The sequence below is a fragment of the Heptranchias perlo genome, chromosome 25 (assembly GCF_035084215.1).
Source record: "Heptranchias perlo isolate sHepPer1 chromosome 25, sHepPer1.hap1, whole genome shotgun sequence".
In the NCBI taxonomy this organism is placed as follows: domain Eukaryota; kingdom Metazoa; phylum Chordata; class Chondrichthyes; order Hexanchiformes; family Hexanchidae; genus Heptranchias; species Heptranchias perlo.
Window position 1 is genome coordinate 571,373 of NC_090349.1, and position 6,518 is coordinate 577,890.

At 47.9% G+C, this 6,518-nt stretch overlaps 1 pseudogene; it reads left to right on the forward strand.

The window, feature by feature from the left end:
• Nucleotides 1-5,455: 5,455 nt before the first annotated feature.
• LOC137342426 (GPALPP motifs-containing protein 1 pseudogene) lies at nucleotides 5,456-6,147 on the forward strand (annotated as a pseudogene).
• The last annotated feature ends 371 nt before the right edge of the window (nucleotides 6,148-6,518 follow it).

Below are 6,518 nucleotides of genomic sequence, written 5' to 3' on the forward strand. Positions count from 1 at the left end.
GAGCTTTTTCCCTTCGTTGAGGGTTCTATAACAAGGGGACATAGATTCAAGGTAAAAGGCGGGAGGTTTAGAGGGGATTTGAGAAAGAACTTTTTCACCCAGATGGTGGTTGGAGTCTGGAACTCACTGCCTGAAAGGGTTGTGGAGGCAGGAACCCTCACAACATTCAAGAAGCATTTGGATGAGCACTTGAAATGCCATAGCATACAAGGCTACGGACCAAATGCTGGAATATGGGATTAGAGTAGACAGGGCTGATGGCCGGCGCGGACACGATGGGCCGAAGGGCCTCTATCCGTGCTGTATGACTCTATGACTCTATGACTCTATAACTGTACTGAGGTGTGTTCTGTTAATATTGTAAGTGGGTTTAGTCCCACTATATAGGTAAAATGCTGCACTGCCCAAAAGACAGCTAGCAGGTGTCTTTCACATACCGTATACCCCTGCTCCACTGGTGAGAGCATACGTGAGGCGTACGCTACTGGTTGTAATTTCCCGTGTGTCTCCTGTAATAGAACTGCCGAGAGGGTGGTGTGTGTGGTAGCCACCTCCAATGCAAACGGTTCCGTTGGATTTGGGGTTTTTAAAGCAGGCGCGGCAGCTAGTGCTTGCTTTAGATCAGTCATGGCCTGGCTGTGTTCTGTTTTCCACTCCCAGGCCACATTCTTCTTTAATAATTCCATCAGTGGGGCCGCCTTTGTGGTGAATCCATCAATATGGTCCCTGCAATATCCCACCAACCCTAAGAAGGACCTTAACCCTTTCACATCCCGCGGAACAGGGAGTCTGCCAACCGTCTCCACCCTTCGCTTGTCAATGTCCCTTTGTCCCGGCGTCAGAATCATTCCCAAGTAAGTAACTTTTTGTTTCATGATCTGCGCTTTTTTAGGGTTAATCTTTAATCCCAAGTCATGTAACAACTGCAGTAATTCACTTAGCAGTTGATAATGTTCCTTCTTGGTTTCAGTTTGTAGGAGTAAGTCGTCTACATTCTGCACTAGACATTCAGGCCTTGAGAATCCTTTTAACCCTTCCCTCAGCCGTTGGTGAAATATGGACGGGGAATTGTGAAACCCCTGCGGCAGGGCGGTCCATGTATATTGCTGTCCTTGGAAAGTAAATGCAAATTTATATTGACATTCTTTCTCCAGTGGAATAGACCAAAAACCGTTTCTTATGTCCAAAACCGTAAACCACTGCGCATCCTCATTTTGTCGAACTACTGTCTCTGGGCTAGTTGCTACTGTAGGGGCTGTTAGCGGGGTGACTTTATTTAATTCTCTGTAGTCTATCGTTAGTCGCCAGCTACCGTCGGGTTTCCTCACTGGCCAAATAGGTGCGTTATTAGTCGAAGCTATTGGTCTTAATATCCCTTGCTGCAGCAGACTCTGTATCACCTTCTCTATCTCTTCTTCGGCTTGCTTTGGGAAACCATACTGCTTCTGTGGTTTGGGGTCTGGACCTTGTATACACACACTCCCGGTCATTTTCCCACAATCATAGAGTCATAGAGTCATACAGCACGGATAGAGGCCCTTCGGCCCATCGTGTCCGCGCCGGCCATCAGCCCTGTCTACTCTAATCCCATATTCCAGCATTTGGTCCGTAGCCTTGTATGCTATGGCATGTTTATGTCGGGCAAATACTATTGAGTTTTGTACAATAATTTGTTGTACTTCACGATTGTTACTCATTTCTCCTGGTTCTATCCACATTTCCCCGATCGTGCATATCCTATCCTGATATTCCCCCACTGGGACGAGTGTGTGATTTATACTGTCCAATGCCCAAAGGCATTTGCCAAATCATACAATTAACGGGGTCGAAGCAGAATCCCGCTTTGGCCATATAGTCACTCCCTAATATATGTTCTTGTTCTCTGGGTAATTTAATAAGAACCACTGAATGCTCTATCACTATGCCTCCCACACCGACTTCCAACGGTACACTCACATATCCCACTTGTGAATGCCCTGTGAATCCACTGAGAATAATTTTGTTTTGAATTTTCCAATCTATGTCATTGATCTGAGTGGTGTTAACGGTGGTTCGAGATCCCCCTGTGTCCCAAAGGAATGTAAGAGGGCGGCCTCCGACCCTACCATTCACTTGGGGTCTCCCCGTGTCATCCAACCGCGCGTCACACACCCATAACGGAGAGACCTGAGACCGTCATTGCAGTTCAGGGTACAACCCGGAACTCGGTGATATTTCTATCGTATCACACTGAGGACTTGGTCTATTCGGCCCTTCCACGGGTCGGCTCTGATTCCTTCCCCGACCTGCACTCTCTCGTCTTGGGTTCGGGCAGTCCCTTGCGAAGTGTCCCTCTTGGCCACAGTTATAGCATTTGGACACCTCGCCTTGAGTTCTCCCCGTTCCCGAGAAGTTTCCTTTGCCTCTACCTCTTCCCACTGTCTGATAAGCTGGAGGGGGTTCCCCCTGAGTAGGTCCCCTCCCTTCATTTCTCCAAATTATCACCTGATCTTTAACAGGCATTGCTCTGTCCCCGGATGCCTTGGATCGTTTTGGTATTTCCCTTTCCCATACTCTAACCATCTTCCTAATTATCCAGGGTTCCGTATGTGTGTCTTCAGCGGGGTCAAACTGATCTAGTGCCTTCCTCGACTCCTCAGTGCCATGCGACACTAGTGTTCTCAGCTATCGGTTCCTAACCTCCCGCTGTAAATTATCCCTGTCTAAGTCTGTACCATAGACCCCCTGAAACACCGCCCAAATGCGAGCCGAAAATACAGTGGGGTGTTCACCTTTCCTTTGATAGCATTTCATCAGCGCCTCCACTGGATCCCCTCTGTTATCGCCCATGACAGATAATACCTGGTCCTTTAAGGCTTCATTTGTGCCTCTACCAAGTTTTTGTTCCTCCGGTAGGGCGGAGTGTATATGTGGGTGTAGGCACATTAGGATTAATTTCCTTTCCTCAGCATCATCTAAGCCGTGTATCGCTCTCTGTTGCCTGACCGCTAGGAACAACTCCCTAGGATCATCCCCAGGCGCACACGTTCCAATATCTTTTGCAATAACCCTCAGTTCCTGTACCCCAAGTGGGGTGGAATATGTCATATCCTGACCATCTTCCCCCATCTGTGCTCTAGTAGTTCCAAGGGGGGCCATTGGGGCAGACGGTTTTTTCTGCTCTGGAGCATATGCTGGCGGTGGGTCCCCTCGTGGAGGTTCCCCATCACCGCTGCTGTATCTATCCGCCTTGTCTGCTAAATCATCCCAATCTACATCCCCTAAACACTTTCTTCACCTCTCCCGGGTGCGAAAGCACACAATATGCCCCTCTGTGCGGCTAGCTGATCTTGCAGCCTCCCTATCACTTTCTGACACGTTGTGTGATCGCCAGTACTACTCATCTTTTCCTGAGCTGCTCTGTGAATCACATTCATAGCAGTTTTTAAATCACCACATTGTTGTTTCCATCTCTCCACCTCAGCTTTAGCTGCTTGGGCTTGTCCCTCTCTCTTACTCTTTTCATTAGTCAATTTTTCACACTGTAACTGATATTGGTTCATGTGCATCAAATCTGCACTTCTCTGTCCCTGTAGATCAGTTACCTTCTCACTAAGGCGGGCTATCTCCTCACGGAGTTTTTTATTCTCTACTTCTAATTCGTCTTGGATTTTCTGAGTCTTTTCTCTCTCTCTCCTAGCCTGCTGTCGGCATTCTATCCATTCCTCAAGTAAACATCCGATCGCTACGGACTTCTGTATCTTTTTAAATTTCCTATCTGACATCTTTGTTTGTGCAATTTTCCAAAGGACCTCCCCAACAGGCGTTCCCTTGTCTCCAATGTGACCCGCATACTCCCCGTATTGCGGCCACTTCCCTATTACGTATTTTTGAAGGAGTCCCTTCCAATCAAAACAGTCCAAGTCCCCAGGGCTTGGTGATTTCCCTTTATTCGTCATCTTACGTTATTAACTATGAATTAACCCAAACTCCTGTTCTCCTTATACTTTGCCAAATTCGGTTCGCCTCAAGGCTCCCACTGACGCAACGGAGAGATTTATCCTCGAGCCCACCCAGGGACGCCAAATATGTTGACCGGAAGTCACCGGTTAACGGTTTTAGCTTAGTACACAGAGGAAGAGTCAATTCTCTCTTAATTCTCAATTCGCTTTATTAACCTTATTAGATCATGTACATACCGCTTATACGTCTAGTTAGATATAGGCATGTAGTTTACAGCAGGTTATACAGGTTTATACTCAAACTAGGATTTAAACGCACACCCACTAGGTTTCCTGACAACACTCCCAGAGTGGTCCCAGAATAGAAAGGATATTATATTACCCGGAAAAGAGAGACGCTGCTGGCCAGGCAATTCTCCCTCTTACTCCCGACATCGTCTCCACGTCCTTGACGCAGTCTTTACGTCCCGGACGTAAGGTATTCACTTCCACGAGGGTTAGTCTCCAGTCTCCCAGAGTCTCCTTCACAAACAAAGACACACCAACAAAAACACACACACACACACACACACACACTCTCTCACTCTCTCTCTCTCTCGCTCACAAACAAACAAAGACACACACTCACTGAGACCAAACCAGCAATTCCTCAGTTTTTATTCCCCAAGTCTGTCTTTTCGAACGATGCTTTCTTCTCCGGTTGGCTCAGAGTTGCTGGAGTGACCGATGTCATCCCCTGATTGACTCTGTTCCAAGGGCCCAGGTAGCATCACCGTCCCTTTATCTCTAAGAAGCGGAACGAATTCAAACCGGTTCTGGCCAGTTCAGACCAGTGACTGAACTCCAGGTCACCTCAGTTCAAAAGGTCAGTGTCTTTGTTCGCACTTCGAATTCAGCTCAGCAGTCTTCTGCAGCCTCTGGCCAACAGGTCAAAGAGAAGCCAACGGAATTAAAACACAAGGAGAAAAAGTCCAAAGATATAAGAGCAACAGAGGTTGTTAAGCGATGGAAAAAGATGAAGCCTGCGCCAGAGCAGGAAGCAGTTCAGGTGGATCTGCCTCCTTCCCTCAGGCCTATCTTTGATGGCCCATTGGCTGAGGCTGCTGAGAGGACTATGCTGTATGATGGGTTCCAGCTGCCAGTAGTTTTTCGAGAGTGGATTAACTACTTGGAGAATGATGGTGTGAAGGGTGAAGGCATTTCTAGGGTGTCCAGTACCAAATCAAAAGTTGATGAGTGGAAAGTTGGGTATGATCGGGAAGAGTCTCCCAATATGGAGGATTATGATCAAAACACGATGGCCAGCCTATTGAAATACCTCCGTGAGCGGCCTGAAAATATTCTTACCAAGGAACTCATACTGTGGATTGAGGGTGTGGAAAATGCACGCAGGGTGAAAAAGTCCAGGAATGCCAGCGTCCACTAAAGGCAGCTTTGGACTTGCAGATAGCAGTCGTGCAGACGGCCCACACAAATGGAAGCTCAACAAGGTACATGGAAAGGGCGGTGAAATCATGAACAAGCAGCACACTGCTCCCCAGGATGAGGAAGAAAGTGACCAGGTGACTCTGATCGGCCCGATGCCCTCCGCAGGTGCGGTTGGAAGCAGTGTGGTGGCAGATATTGAGTGCAAGGCAAGCAGAATGATGGAAGAGCTGGGCCTCTGAGACGGGGAAGATGCCCAGAAACAGGACAGAGAGTTTTAGATGACGGAACTTCCATTGGAGTTACAAAACATAGGCCTGAGTGCGTGAGAGGTGGACAAACAGAGGGTCATCTGACCGGTCCAAATGGACAGATACTCCGGCTGACAAGGAAAGGAAAGCACAGGAAAATTAGAAGACAAAGACTCCCCTGGGAAGGAACCTGAGCGTCTCAGTCTTTCCGAAAGAGACAAACGGATGGCCAGGGAGACAGCAATATACAATGAGTCCAAACAATCAGAGTGCCTTCTCAACATGCACATCAAGAAGTTGAAGAGAAGAGTGGAGGAGGAGAAGGGCAGACCCAGGAGTGACAGGGATTGGACCATCAACAAGATCTTCACGTTCACTGGCTCAATGAGGCCCAGGAGAAAGCCTCAATCCAGAAAACCAAGGAGCTGAACACAAGAGTTCTCACATGGATGTCTTTTCCCGAACGTCGTGCCTTACAACAGCAACCACTCGAACAACTGGCTCTTTGCTGGGGGGTGCGGGATATGTAACGGAGTGAGAGAGGGAGGATATGTATCAGAGTGAGAGGGGGAGGATATGTATCAGAGTGAGAGGGGGAGGATATGTATCAGAGTGAGAGATGGAGGATATGTATCAGAGTGAGAGGGGGAGGATATGTATCAGAGTGAGAGGGGGAGGATATGTAACAGAGTGAGAGAGGGAGGATATGTAACAGTGAGAGAGGGAGGATATGTATCAGAGTGAGAGAAGGAGGATATGTAACGGAGTGAGAGAGGGAGGATATGTATCAGAGTGAGAGGGGGAGGATATGTAACGGAGTGAGAGAGGGAGGATATGTATCAGAGTGAGAGGGGGAGGATATGTATCAGAGTGAGAGAAGGAGGATATGTATCAGAGTGAG